Here is a 15,389-nt window from a genome sequence, read left to right on the forward strand (position 1 = left end):
GTATTCTGGCTGTATTTACGGCGTCTTAACCAGGAGATGTCTCTAGTGTGCGGTGTTCTGAGTGCTCTTTTTTATGCAAAGCAATTTTGCACCAGCTCCAGCTGCTAAAATATATACCCACACGCTGATAATACATTTTACTTTTTTATTATAATGAATTAATTTATTATTTAAAATAAACCACCAGCCATGTGACACAATTTTTTTTATTAAATTTAAACTGCATTTATTGTGAGTAATTTTCTGAACATGTGTATTTTATTAAAAAAAAAAAAAAAAAAAAAAAACATCTGAATCATGCACTGACCAAGTTCCATATATATTTTACAGATAATATTGATGTGTTAGTCAAGTGTAAGATTTTTCCATGCTTCTCAGTACATATGAAAAACATTATATTTGGGTATTATGACTCTGACCCCACAAACGAAAATAACAGTTTTGTTATTAATTTATTTTTTTTCCTAAATAAATTTCACATTCACAAATGCAAATTCTCCAACTAAACCTGTCTTCTCTGTTTTCCTAAAATAAATGGAAAACTATTTGAATGTAATTTCAGTATCTAGAAACCTATAAGGACTGTTAGAATTTGCTCTGCCTTTGATCTTGTGTAATTTTGTTTAGATTTTGACCTTCTCTTTTCTCAAGTTCTATTTTATTCTTTCTTTCTTTTTTTTACTGGTTGATGTGTGATGTATGTTTATACTTTTGTATAAATGTGTCTTGTGTGGCCAATAGCTGCTTTTAGTACTACAAAGCATCTCATCCTCATGGACTGCACTAGATTTGCCAGTTTTAAAAAGTGAAGTGAAAGTGACATACAGGCAAGTATGATGGCCCTTACTCAGAATTTTTGCTCTGCATTTAACCCATCCAAAGTGCACACACACAGCAGTGAACACATGCCCGGAGCAGTGGGTATGGAATTACATTTGGTTCAATAATAATGAACAAAACTTTATAAAACTGAACGTAACTTTTTCAGAAACTATCAAAAATATGCAATTACAAAAGAAGAAAAACACAATGAAAATTAAAAAAATTAACTCAGTTGCACAAATTTAACAGGCTCTTCAAATATGCTTCATTCTTTTTTAATGTTTTTCAAAGATTCGTTTTCGCTAATCGTGGATTCTGAATTAATTGCCACAGACTTCGCTTATGCTTCTCTGTTTTTCGTTTGGTGTTTGACACAAACTTCTCATGGGGGCGGGTTTTACAGTGATCTACTCTGATTGGATAGTGAGCTTTTGATTGACAGGTGCTCTCTGACCGGGAAGTACAGATGTCAGTGGCGTGCATATTGGAAAGCTCTCGCTGTGAATTGTATTACAAAATATGTAAATAATATTTGACCTTTGATCGTCTCAGTCTGTAAAGATGAGTTCTTGTCCTTCAAGTCAGCTTGAAGTAAACTTGTGTTACTGAATGACAATAATAACCTGCAACAAACTGTAGCACACTGTAACATGAAAAACTTGTATCGATGTTATTGGTTACTTCAGTAACACAAGCTTGCTTCAAGCTTCCTTGAAGGACAAGCGGAGGAGGAAGATGATAACGCTCCGTGTCTCCCGAGAGCTCATCTTTACAGACTGAGACGATCAAAGGTCAAATATGATTTACATATTTAGTAATACAAGGCATGACATATTGCATACAAATCACTGTGAGAGCTTTTTTTCCCTTTTTTTTCTTAATGCAGATATAAAAAAATACAAAAGTATAAACATACATCACACATAAACCAGTAAAAAAAAAAGAAAGAAAGAATAAAATAGAACTTGAGAAAAGAGAAGGTCAAAATCTTAACAAAATTACACAAGATCAAAGGCAGAGCAAATTCTAACAGTCCTTATAGGTTTCTAGATACTGAAATTACATTCAAATAGTTTTCCATTTCTTTTAGGAAAACAGAGAAGACAGGTTTAGTTGGAGAATTTGCATTTGTGTATGTGAAATTTATTTCGGAAAAAAAATAAATTAATAACAAAACTGTTATTTTCGTTTGTGGGGTCAGAGTCATAATACCCAAATATAATGTTTTTCATATGTACTGAGAAGCATGGAAAAATCTTACACTTGACTAACACATCAATATTATCTCAAAGTTTCTGAGTAGTGACATGACCAAAATAAGTGTACCATAGTTTCGTCAGAACTCGAAACAAAAAGAGCTTGTAAAATCATTGTCAGATTTAAATCTTTTTATAAACTTCTTTACTGGGACGAACCTGTTTATGAACTTAAAATAAATGTCTTTCACTCAGTCTGTGAAAAATAATTTTGTGGTATAGACCAGATTTAATCACTGCGAGAGCTTTCCAATATGCACGCCACTGAGTGACGTCTGTACTTCCCGGTCAGAGAGCACCTGTCCATCAAAAGCGCACTATCCAATCAGAGTAGATCACTGTTAAGCCCGCCCCCACGATAAGTTTGTGTCAAAACACCAAACGAAAAACGTCTCAGGTTACGAATGTAACCATGGTCACCTGAGTAGGGAACGAGACACTGCGTCCTCTAGCGGTCGCTATGGGGAACACCTCATTGTGACCCGTGTCTGAAGCTTACATTGAAAAAAAACACACTTGTTGGCCGAGGGCGTCACTACCGGTGCTACTATAATCAAACACCGGGAGAACACATCATTCTGAAGCTTGCTTCCGAAGCATGGCAGGGAGCTAGAGGACACAGTGTCTCGTTCCATACTCAGGGAACCAGGGTCACATTCGTAAACCTGAGACATTCCCTTTCAAGGGAACTTTGAACTGTGTCCTCTAGGGCTTGCTATGGGGAACAGTATACCCACTCCGCCATGCTGAAGGGATTGCAGGCCAGAATCATCGCGAGCACTAAGTACCAACTCTACCATTTCCATGGGAGTTGCCCCTGGGACGTTTAGATGGCTGTCTGTGACAGTACCCCTTATGGCCAAAGGCCTAAGCTACATACCCAACTTAATTGTTAGGGCCTTGACCCAGGGTAGAGCTGAAAGCTTGGAATCAGGAAAGATTCCTTTAAAGGGATATGGATAAGAACCTAGCATTTTATACCAAATCTTGCCTGTCACACAGGGGCTACTGCTAGCTTTCGCATAAGCTTGCTGAAAGAGCTGTCTCAACAGTTCTCTAGTAGAAACACACTGTTTTAGATAGGTATCCGAGGATAGATGGGTGGAGTGGCGCAAGATGAATGGGGTTTTAACAGCTCAAGAAAGGGCACGAAGCAACTGTGCGAAGCCCTCACCATATAGGATTTTAGAAAGAACGCAGAATACTAGCGTACAAACTTACCACAGTGTGGATTTCAGAAAGTGTGCAAAGACACCACGTGCACACTTACCATAGCATGGATTTTCAAATACTGTTCTAAGGAGGGGCTCTCGTGGCACTCCGATAAAGCAGCTCATAGATGGAATAGTGTATCTCAAAACAGTATGTCACTTGATTGACAGGTTTCCGTGTAGACGTTGGAAATTCAAATGCTAAAGGAATTGCGATTCCATTTGAGTTTTGGCAGTTTACATGCACAGTGCAGAGAGAGTGAAAAGGCCAATGTGGTAATTAATATTGCTATTTAAATATGACAGGCTCATAGCTTGTAAGATGTGGAAACACAATTGCAAACAGACTTTGCATTTCCATTTTAAATTTTGCAGACACTGTGTGTTCGCTTAAACGAAAATGCAAACGGTAATGCACGATTTGCATTTGCGTTTGGATTACGTCACATTTTATTCCATATCACTGCTTGGATAAAAGCGTCTGCTAAATGCATAAATGTAAATGTAATGGTACACTAAAACCAATAGATGGCAGTATAACCTTAAAGGGGGGGTGAAATGCTCGTTTTCACTCAATATCCTGTTAATCTTGAGTACCTATAGAGTAGTACTGCATCCTTCATAACTCCAAAAAGTCTTTAGTTTTATTATATTTATAAGAGAAAGATAGTCTGTACCGATTTTTCCCGGAAAAACACGGCCGGCTGGAGGCGTGACGTGTGGGCGGAGCTAAAGAATCAAGAGCGCCAGTAGGCTTTTGCGTTGAGAGCGTTTGGAAACTGTGACATTACCGTGAGGGAAAAGCCATCATCCAAAACAAACCATGGCTTACAGTCAGATTCATCCGTATATTTATGATCCAGAATCAGATCCCGAGGCTGAAACTGAACGAGAGCAGCAGCAGCAATGACTCGCTCCGAGTGGGGCTCGAACCCGGGTCTCCGGCATGGGAGGGGACGCACTAACAAGGGGGGAGAGATATTTTAAGCAGTTTTACTACGGTTCCAACACACGATCGTGACCCTTTTTCGTTGGGATTGCATCATCCTTAAGAAATAAACGATATGCAGATCCGTCATCAAAGTGGGCCTTGTTTGTAAAACAAGCATCTTCGAAATGCAGGGAACAAACAAAAACACTTGCACAACTCCGTTGATGCTCTGTAAAAATAAACTCCACTGGTCCCTTAATGCTGTTTTTTTTTTGGTAATCTGTGCAGGGTTGTCTTGCCCTGGCAACCAAAAACACACTTCTTTTGTGACTTTTCGTGACGCTCTCGATCTGATCAGTGAAGTCTGTTGTGCTCTCAATGCTCTGCTATACGGGTGCGCGCGCTCTTCCGGCAAAAGTGCCCTAGGACCCATATAAGGAAATTCCGCTCCATCTAACGTCACACAGAGCCATACTCTAAAAAAAACTTTCCGAAACTTGTGACAAATCGGAAGAAGTATTTTGGGAACAAAAATACTCCTTCAAACGTACAACTTAATTTTTGAAACTTTGTCCATGTTTAGCATGGGAATCCAACTCTTTAACAGTGTAAAAAACTCAGTATGCATGAAATAGCATCCCCCCCCCCCCCTTTAAGTCTGATTACACTGAAGTCACTTTTGTCCAAATTCAGAGTATTCGTAATGCAAGGAACATACATATCAATGCCAGAATATTAAGATTGAGTTTTGAGGGCTCTCCAGTTTCTGGAGGTGAAAAGAGTGCCCAAGTATGATCCGTTAAGTTCTTTACAGAAAACAGTTCTTATCACACTGATTTACATTAGTTTAAGAAAAAAAATGCTTAAAAAATTAGATGTTTAGGAAAAATAAATAAATAAATAAATAATAAATACATAAAGAAATAAAAATATTGGTTCTTTACACTTTTATTATTAGATATAATAATATACTATAGTATATAATAATATACTATAATATACTATAAATTATTCACATGTATGGTCATGTATCATTTCATTTTCAATTTTGTGAATTAATTGTTGTCATGTGCCGTCAATTTATTTTATTTTATTTTATTTTATTTATTTTTTGCATGTGAGGTCACACAAAGTTCAGTAAAAGCCAGTTTCCAGAATGTAAATTTTATACAAGTCCCTTAATTAGATTTGTTAAAGTAATAGTACCCTACAACCAACAGGTGGCAGTACAGCTTTATCCTGACTCTCTGGCTTCATAAAACTGAAGTCAAAACACATCCAGTTAGTATGTAAAATAGCATTTCCATGTATAAAATTAGAACTAGAATATTTTAACACAAATTTGTAGCATTCAGATATTTGCTTATTAGCTTTTACAATACACTTTCATGGCCACTCATTCGTTTCAGGGTAGCTCGGTGCTTTCCTTCCACAGTCAAATGTAGCAGGTTTAAAAGTTTAAGTCTCTTCTCTCTCTTCTGTAATTAGACCTGAATGCATAATTACCATTCATCCAATCACATTAAAGTAAATGCAAACTTTTATAACAAAATGTACCTCGTGAGGTTTGGGCAGCTATTAGTTCTTTGATCTTCTGTCACCTTTTACAGTTTAAGTTCAGTAACAGCTGCTCAACATCATTAGCCTTTATTCACCCAACTATGAGGGTCAGAGAAGGAGGGCTGTGTTTGTCTGAGGTCTGGTATGGTACTGCTTCGTGTGCAAGCACAGAGTCCTAAATAAATGATTATTACCAACAGCACTGAGTCCCGGCACAACACAAAGCTCCAGCAATTACCTCCCTCCACACACAGGAAAAGAAAATGGAGCATGGAATTCACAATCAGTGCAGGTGCGACTAAAACATGCAGTTGTATATATGCACAACATAAGCATGCAACTGTTATGACCATAGCTTCATGAAATATTGAATTTAGTTATTCGTCTACAACTGAGAAATGAAGCAAACGGAGAGAGAGAGAGAGAGAGAGAGAGGGAGAGAGAGAGAGAGAGAAAGAGATCGACTGTGCTTCATTGATTTTGTGTGCAGTGTTGTTACAGAAATCAAAGGAAAAGTCAGCACAAAGTTTTCTTGAGGAAGGTACGCTATTTATGCTCTTGGTTTTAGGGAGTAATGGAATTATCTTCCAGGATCAATTAAGATATAGAGCTCTGGTAAAATGAACCTCCACAATGGACTCCAAAATAAAAAGAAGTAATAGTAAATCTAGCAAAGTTTTACTTTTTTTTTTTATTTAATTTTTTTGTTTATACAAAGTACAATGTACTTTAACTATTGATTGTTTCTTATACAATGACTTTGGGTGTGCAGGCAAATTTGACATCTTTCTCTCTTCTGATTACTGTAGTCAAACTTTCTTTCTTTCTTTCTTTTGTAAGGGCATATAATAATATAAGGGCATATACTATTCATAGATTTTCTTTTCTTTCACTGTTTGTTATAGTTTGTTCACCACTATAGAAGTTTACTCAACTATGACAATTTCGGCTTTTGAGAGCCCAGAAATGTGAAAAGTGTCCACAGTTGAATAGAAATAACATGATGTCATCATTTAATAATTTTTGTTCCACAGCTGACTTTCATTTATATGTGGAACATAAAAGAAGATCCTCATTAACTTTCATTACATTGAAAAGAGCAGTCAGGGTACAAAAGAAAATGCATACAGGTTTGGAACACCATGAGTAAATGATGACAGAATTCCATAATTGGATTAACTGAATGGTTTTGTATTTCTGTTTCTATTAAATACATAAATATACAATAATGATAATAATAATAAAAATCCTATTATTTTTGTGGCTGCTTTGCTTTTCCCCCAGCATTTTAGACTCATGTCAGGGAGAGCTCTCAACATGGTTTTTTTTTGGTGTGTTTTCCTTGTACATGAACACTAAGAGTACTGTGTGGATTACTTTTCTTTTTCAGAAGATGAGCTATGACAGTCATAACCAAATATTAACAAGAAGGGGTATGTAAAAAAGAGAGTGAGTTACTGAAAATGTCCTTTGCCCAGTGAGATATGAAACACTGTGGTCTAAATATGTCTGTCTCCTTCAGTTACATAACTATGTACTACATACCTTTAACCCAAACACTTACAATTCTCTCTTGAATCCCCCTGCCCTTGAACCTCACAGCAATGATTTTCATGTAGATTTCCTTATGCCAGCATCTCCATTGCTTACTTTTAGTCTTTCATATTTAATGATCGTAAAACTGTGCTCTATATTGCACACAAGGGTAAAACTTTGATGGATTCACTGTTTCTGTTATGAATGTGCAAAATGTGCTGATGTAAGGGGTCACATGATTCGAAGGTCCAATCATCAGAGAGTTTCAAGGAGCATGTCTACTGCAATATTCAAGTAACACAAACTATGAGTTCCATAAATGCTGTCAGTACATTTTTAAAAGACTGATCATTATACAATAAAATTAACAAAATAACCGACAAACTGGAAAACACCAGAAAAATGCAAATCAAATAAGACCAGCAACCAGAAAAAAAAAAAAAAAAAAAACACCATGGTGAAAGAGAAAAGAAGATTAAGACAGAAAGAGTCCAGAGGGATTCATTCTGGATTTGGATGGTCAGAGTGGTGATGAAAAGCAGCATGATTAAAACACATTATCTCCTTTCTCAAGGGAAACATGAAGAAAACAATTACCTACATGTGAATATGAGTGAAACAAGCAAAACGTTATGTCTGTTACTCGTAATGAAAGATGAGCTCTAGAAGCCTGTTTTTTTTTTTCTTAACTGGGTGGGGAAAAAAAAGAAAAGAAAAGAAGAATCCTGCACAGTGGATTGCACGTGTCTTGGAATTGTTTGTATTGTATGAAAAGAAAATAAAGAGGAGGAGAGAGAGGAAAAGAGGGAGCAAGGAGAGGGAAGGGAGCAGTATCACATGGTTTCATTCAGGGGCATGCATGCGAGTCAGGATCTAGAAGACAGTGTCTATTTTTACTTCGGGTGACATCAGGTTTAGCACTCTGTTTCGTCCAGCGCACAAGGAAAAAACGGATACATGTTGCATTTCCATTATCTTCCCCAATCCTTGTATTTTGTGAGCCATGGAGACCATGATATGCTAGAATTTTCTTCAGGTATTGTTGCCCATGCTTCCTGAATCACAATGTCACACTGATTTCGATGGGTTAACCATTGTTCAAGCAAGCCGTTGCCTAAAGATGCTTGATCCTTAACTAAATAAAATAGGTTTATGAACATGTCTGGGCCATTATGGACCATGTTGGAACAACTCTTGGCTTTAAAGGAATAGCTCACCAAAAATGAAAATGTACTCATACCCTCAGTTCATCCAAGATGAGTTTTTGTTTCTTCATCAGAACAGATTTGGTGAAATTTGGCATTACATCACTTGCTCACCAGTGTTGGGGAAAGTTACTTTTAAAAGTGATACATTACAATATTGCATTACTCCCTAAAAAAGTAATTACTTATGTTACTAATCAGTTTTTTTTTTTTTTTTTTGCAAGTGGGATGAATTAATGCACGTTCTAGAACTACATCATGTTCACACAGTGCACACGACGCCTCTGTACTTCCGATTTCTCTCAATATGGGGACAGGAGACTTGTCAGTCAATAAAAAGGAAAACAAACGAACCGGATTTACTTTTTTGAACAAATAACTCACATATTTTCCATTTAAATGAAAAAGTAATGCCTTACTTTACTAGTTACTTGAAAAAAGTAATCTTAGTATGTAGCTCACGTTGTAATGCATGACCCCCAACAATGTTGCTTAGCAATAGATGCTCTGTAGTGAATGGGTGCCGTCAGAATGTAAGTTCAATCAGCTGAGAAACACATCACATTAATCCACAAGCTGTGTGTTTGTAATAAACAAATCCGTCATTAAGAGGTTTTTAACTTAACAAACCTGTCCATAATATTGCTTTCTTCAGTGAATCAGGAGAGAAATATGCACAGATCAAGCACCATTTACAAGTGAGAAATAAATATGTAAGTGGATTTTGATGTGAGAGGACAACATAGGATTTACTTTTTTTAACTGGAGGAAGCATTATTATGGATTATGAACTCATATTCTGGGCCGAATCAATGGTTTAAAGTTAAAATATTGTGATGGATTTTTTGTTTGTTTGTTTGTTTTTGTCTTACAAACACAGCTTTTCACCTCACAAGACATTAACTTAAAGTCTGTGCAGTCATGTGGATTATTGTGATGTTTTTTATCAGCCATTTGGCTTCTCATTCTGATGGCACCCATTCCCTGCAAAGTATCCATTGGTGAGCAAGTGATTTAATGCAAAATTTCACTAAATCTGTTTCAAGAAGTTTTGCTTCCTTTCTTTTCTGCTCCACTGCAAGCCTGTACTTTTTCATTTAAAAGTGTTAGGGGTCTTGACAAAATCTGAACTTACATTAAGTAGTCACAGGAGATCATTTGAAACACGTTAATTGCCTAAACTGGTTAAAAAGATGTAAATCATAGCAGTGGTTCTAAAATAAGCAATTTGAGCCCTTCAGACCTTCACTATAGCACTCTCAGCTAACGGCATGCATTGCTCTGTTGAGCGTTCACTTGGTCCGTATCTTCCTGTCAGTTTGAAACCTTCTTCCAGTTTGCTTTTGAGATGTGGTGCCACAACTGTCTGGCAACTGCTATCTGTCACCTATCAAACACACATACTTGAATCACACATGCTTTGTCCATTATCACATAAAATGCTGTGTTAAATAGAGGCTGTGGTATCTTACTTTACGGTGAGGCCCAGAAGAGGCTGTATTTCCTTCACCAGCAGAGGAGTTCAACCTGCCACAGGAGCTGCTGAAACAGTTCTACAGTCCTGCGTGCATCTATAATTGTCTGGTTTGGCTCAGCTACCAAATCAGACATCCACAGACTACAACGGACAGTGAGGACTGCTGAGAGGATCATTGGTTTCCTTTCCCGAACCTCCATTATCTTTACACTTCCAGATTGATGAAAAGGGCTTAGAAAAAACACCCAGCCCACTCTCTCTTTGAACTGTTGCCTTCTGGTTGGCGCTACAGAGCACTGACCACCAGAACAGCCAGGCATAAGAACAGTTTTTGTTTTTGTTTTTTTTACCGCAGGCAATATTCAGCCTGAACAATTAAAATGTTCACAACTACACACTTTCCATCATAGCTCACACTTTTTATACATAGTATCTGGAAACTGTATATTGTAAACTACATAATCGGTACACTTATCGGTAAATAACATATCTGTACATTAATTTAATCAATAATATGTTTTTTCTCTGTATTTCAATTCCATATATAGTGCATTATTTATTTTTCAGCTTTTCTTATATTATTGTTATTTCATCTTCACTATGTAATTCTATGTATGTCTTCACTATAATGTATGTTTGCACTATGTGTGTAATTTCTTCTGCACTGGAAGCTCTTGTTGCCAAGTCCAATTCCATGTGTGTAAACATACTTGGTAATAAAGCACCTTCTGGGTCTGATTCTGATTCAGTGACTGCATTTTCAGGTATAGCAGTATAGAGGAGGGGTAGGGAACTGTAATATATTATGTGTCATAGAGCTTTATCATTCTGGCTTGTGAGTGCAAATTAGTCTTGCTTTATAACATTATATCCCAATGTATTATCTCTCTTCATAAATTACACTACATTTATGTCATACCACTACCTCATTTTATCATATTAACTCTCTCTAGATCATTAACTTTCTCCCATGAACTAACTGAAGTGAATTAGAAGCCATTGGTATTCCGAAGGTATCAACACTGCAAAAATACTTTTTTTTCTTCTTCTTCTTTTTTTTCAGTAAAAAATAAAATATTATTATAAAAATTTTGAAGCAATACGTATTTACTCAAAAAGCACAAAAAAGTGTACACAAATAATTTCAGATAATATATCTGATTAATTATTTATAATTATATTTGCAAATCAGTTTGTATTTCTTTTCTCATTTGTTTTTGTTTTTTCAAACAAACTTTGTCTTGCACAAAATATTGATGCTTAAAACTAGAAAAAAAAAGTTGATTTGATGTTTTTGTTGACCGTTTACAGTCACCCGTCCCGAACAAATAGAGAGAAAGACAGCCTGCTAGTTGCTAGTGTATTCTGGGCATATGCAAATTTCATTTACCAAAAGCAGCATAGCTAAACCATTAAAGAGTGTAAACTCTTGAACTAGAATGATGCCTTATTTTTCTGTTTTTGTTTCTGAAGATAAACTTAATAGATGAGTAGACTGATGTATCTGTAATTTCATGGGTTTTGCTGGATCTACTGCTTGTATCTAAATCGGAACACAGAAAATGTTCAGCAGTTCTGTCTCACGGATGATATTGTAGGTTTGGCAGGTAGCCTGTATCAATCAAAGTCATCACTTTTGTAGATTTTTTGCATGACCTTGCTAAGTATTTTAAAGAGTTTTATTCAGATAGATTTAGTATGTTAATTATAAATTAAAAAAGTAAGAAGTCTAGGAGTCTAGTTCAGAGTTGTGGGATTGAACAGGTGCAGGGGAGCTACAGAGGAGTCTGAAGGTTAATTCAACAGTGCCGAGTGCAGTTCTTTGCCCTAAGCATGTGTGCGTGTATCACTGAGTGTTTGTGTGTAAGTGTGAGTCGTGGCAGCTTCATTAAAGGGTTAGCAGTAAAAATAGCCTGAGATGTGTGTGCTCAGACAGTGTGATATAATGGCAACTGAATCGCTGGTGTGAGTCTATGTGTGGCAAAGAACATTTTGAGGTGCTCAGGCTTTGTGGGATAGATTGGGATGTGATGGCATTTTTTAATGGGCACACTGGAGCATAGTTAGCTGTATGCAAACCAAAAGTCCTTGGAGGAACTCTGTGTTTGGAAAGAAGCATAAATATTCAAGCAGAATTTTTGTTCCCTTTTTTACTGTGTGTGTGTATATATATATATATATATATATATATATATATATATATATATATATATATATATATATATATATATATATATATATATATATATATATACAGTCTATGAGCATTATATATAATTGTATGAATATTTTATGATTATAATTATTTATCTAGTATTTATTATTTAATACAGACATGAGATTGAGCAGTTTACACAAAAAAGTAATACAAAATAAAATAAATAATAAAATAAATATTTCTCTCTCTCTGCATATATAATTTTACTATTATTACTCAATGCAAACACATGACACTAAGCATTTTACAACAAAAAATAAATATAAAAACAAATATTATATCTTATTTTATTTTTATTTATTATTATTTGTGTGTGTCTATATATATATATATATATATATATATATATATATATATATATATATATATATATATATATATATATATATATATATATATATATATATATATATATATTTTACTCTGTATCATTCGAATATACAATTTTATTAAAATTATGATTTATTTTCCTGGTTGATATATCAGCCTCACTAATCATTATGTATCCAAATATAGAGGAAAGAACACAATATGAATAAATAAGCATGCATTAAGCACTTATCTAAACATGCATGTACATATGCAATATGCTTTTTTTCTGAATATGTCATTTATGACTCTTCAAATGCACTTTGACTAAATACATTACTTTATCTGCATCTGTGCTAATAAAAGATTCACTTTCTTACAGAAGCAGAACTGAAATATAAAAGGAAATCTAGACGCTGAAGTCTATCTCTATTCTATTATATCGGTTATGTAAATCTTCTAATCAATAAAAGCAAAACTCTCACTCTGTCTTGCTTGCTCTCTATCCACTTTGCACTTCCACCCACACAGTCCAAAAATATTTCAATATGCAACGCAGGACATAAAAGGGCTTTTCTGAGCATGTCTAATAGAATAAGAAGCATCTGCTCTGGGGACATGCTAAACCTAACCTTTACAAACTTCCCACTGGCAGAAATAATTCAAATAAAGAAACAAATATTCAATTATCACTTTATACTGCTATATTTAAAGCCATATTTAAAAAAACTAAATAAATAAAATAAAGTGTTGCATTATGCCTAAAGGTAAATTCTATCTCCAGAGATTGTTGTTTTCTAAAAGCTCTCAGCTATTTCATTGCAGTATAACCAGATGTGCCTTCAAAAACTGTTATAGTTGTTGGTTAGATATAACTAATGTGGATGTCATTGCACAGTTTGTTTGGACTCATATTGAGATCTCTTACTTTGACTGCAGACTTTGGTATCTTGGCACATCTGAGCACAGTTTGAGACATTGTTGAATTCTTTTCTGGGACATTAGTGGAGTCACATGTGAGATTATGGGTGTATTTTTCAAATCTTCACATACGTCTTTGCATTGCATCTTTCCGTCATATTTGCATTTAACTTTATCTATCTCATTCCTCCGGCATCATCCTGCCATCTATCACAGCTGTCACTTCTCATTACCTCTTCCCTCTTTCTCTCTCACTTTCCTCTACTTCTGTCTGACTATTTTGGGTTCCCCTCAGCCAGGGCTAGAATGATAAATGAGGGCGAGAGATTGGAGTGGGCTGTGTGAGAGAGTTTAGGGGTGGAAACAATGATATTTCAAAGAAGTAATATTATACCTAACAGCACAGTATTGATATTCTGTTTAGTTACTATTATCACATTAATATTTGTTTTTGTTTTTTTTTGTGGGGTAACTGACTGATATTAAGTCTCTAAGAAGCCAAAATGTTAAACATTTTAGATGGTTTAGATTATTAGGCTTGTTTAGGTCAAAATTGTTCTAGAACAGAGACTGTAATTGAACAGAATCTAGTATTATAGAGCAGAAAAAATATGTATTTAATAGAATACAATATTTGACAGTATCTACATTATTTTTTTAAGCAATACCAGGTGTAGCTGTTTGTCACGGCAACACCATTGTGCAAGGCTTTCAATGTCATTTGCTCACATTTATATTAGTTGTACAAAAACAGTCTGTTACCCTGCTTAATCCATACTACAGTATTTTAAATAATTACTGTAATCATAAACACAGTGGTTTGTGACACAAACAGTTTTACTGTTTTCTGCACTTTGTTGTTATTCTAGTTATTTGTTGCACCTTATAAATCATAAGTCTCTTACATTCACAGAGAATAGAATGTATACCTTAATAGAACATAATCTATAAAAATAGAGAAGAAGAACAGAGTTAATAATGGAATATAACCTTTAATAGAACAGAGTGGTATATAATGTAAACTAGAATAGAATAGAATCCGGTAGAATTCTGAGCAGCAGAATAATGGAGTTTAAGTAGAATATAATCTTTAACAGAATATAGTATAATACAAGTAGATTAGAATAGAAGCTTTTAAATAATAGAATATATCAGAACAGAAGAATTGTTACGGTTGTGTCAAAGGAAGGTAGATGAAGGCAAATGGTTTCAAAACCAATAATCGTATTTTAATTCAAAGAACCACAAGATATACACAATTCAACTTAAAGTAGAACGGACAAAGGCTAAAGGAAGAACAGAAAGTATTTAAAGGGGAGCAAACAAATAACTAATGATTTAATAATCAAACACAGGTGAATTAAATGATAATTAGAAGAAAAACTAGGTCAAGGGGAAACAGGTGAACTGAAGACACAACTAAAACTAAACAACCCTAACAAGAATGAAGATGCAATAGAATAGAATAGAATAGAATAGAATATGATATTAGAGAATAGAGATTATAATAGGTTATACAACAAAAACTTTAATTGAGTAGAATATACTAGTATAGTGCAAAGCAGAACACAATAGAGTACAATGGAATAGATTATTATATATTATTTAATACAAACATGAGATTGAGCAGTATATATATATATATATATATATATATATATATATATATATATATATATATATATATATATATATATATATATATATATGTATATATAAATTACAGAGAATTAAGACAAAATAGGAGCAAAGACCAAGTTGTTTAAAAAAAAAACTCACACAAAGCTCCACCATAACACCGAATTCAAGTCGAAAGAAGATCATCCATATCTCTAAAATAATGAAAATTCTAGATTTGAAAGAATTGAAAAAAAAAAAACACAATCAAAAAGCATAATAGAAACAGTCTCACCAAAACACAAAAATAAATGACGTAAATCAGT

The sequence above is a fragment of the Carassius auratus genome, chromosome 35 (genome assembly GCF_003368295.1).
Source record: "Carassius auratus strain Wakin chromosome 35, ASM336829v1, whole genome shotgun sequence".
In the NCBI taxonomy this organism is placed as follows: domain Eukaryota; kingdom Metazoa; phylum Chordata; class Actinopteri; order Cypriniformes; family Cyprinidae; genus Carassius; species Carassius auratus.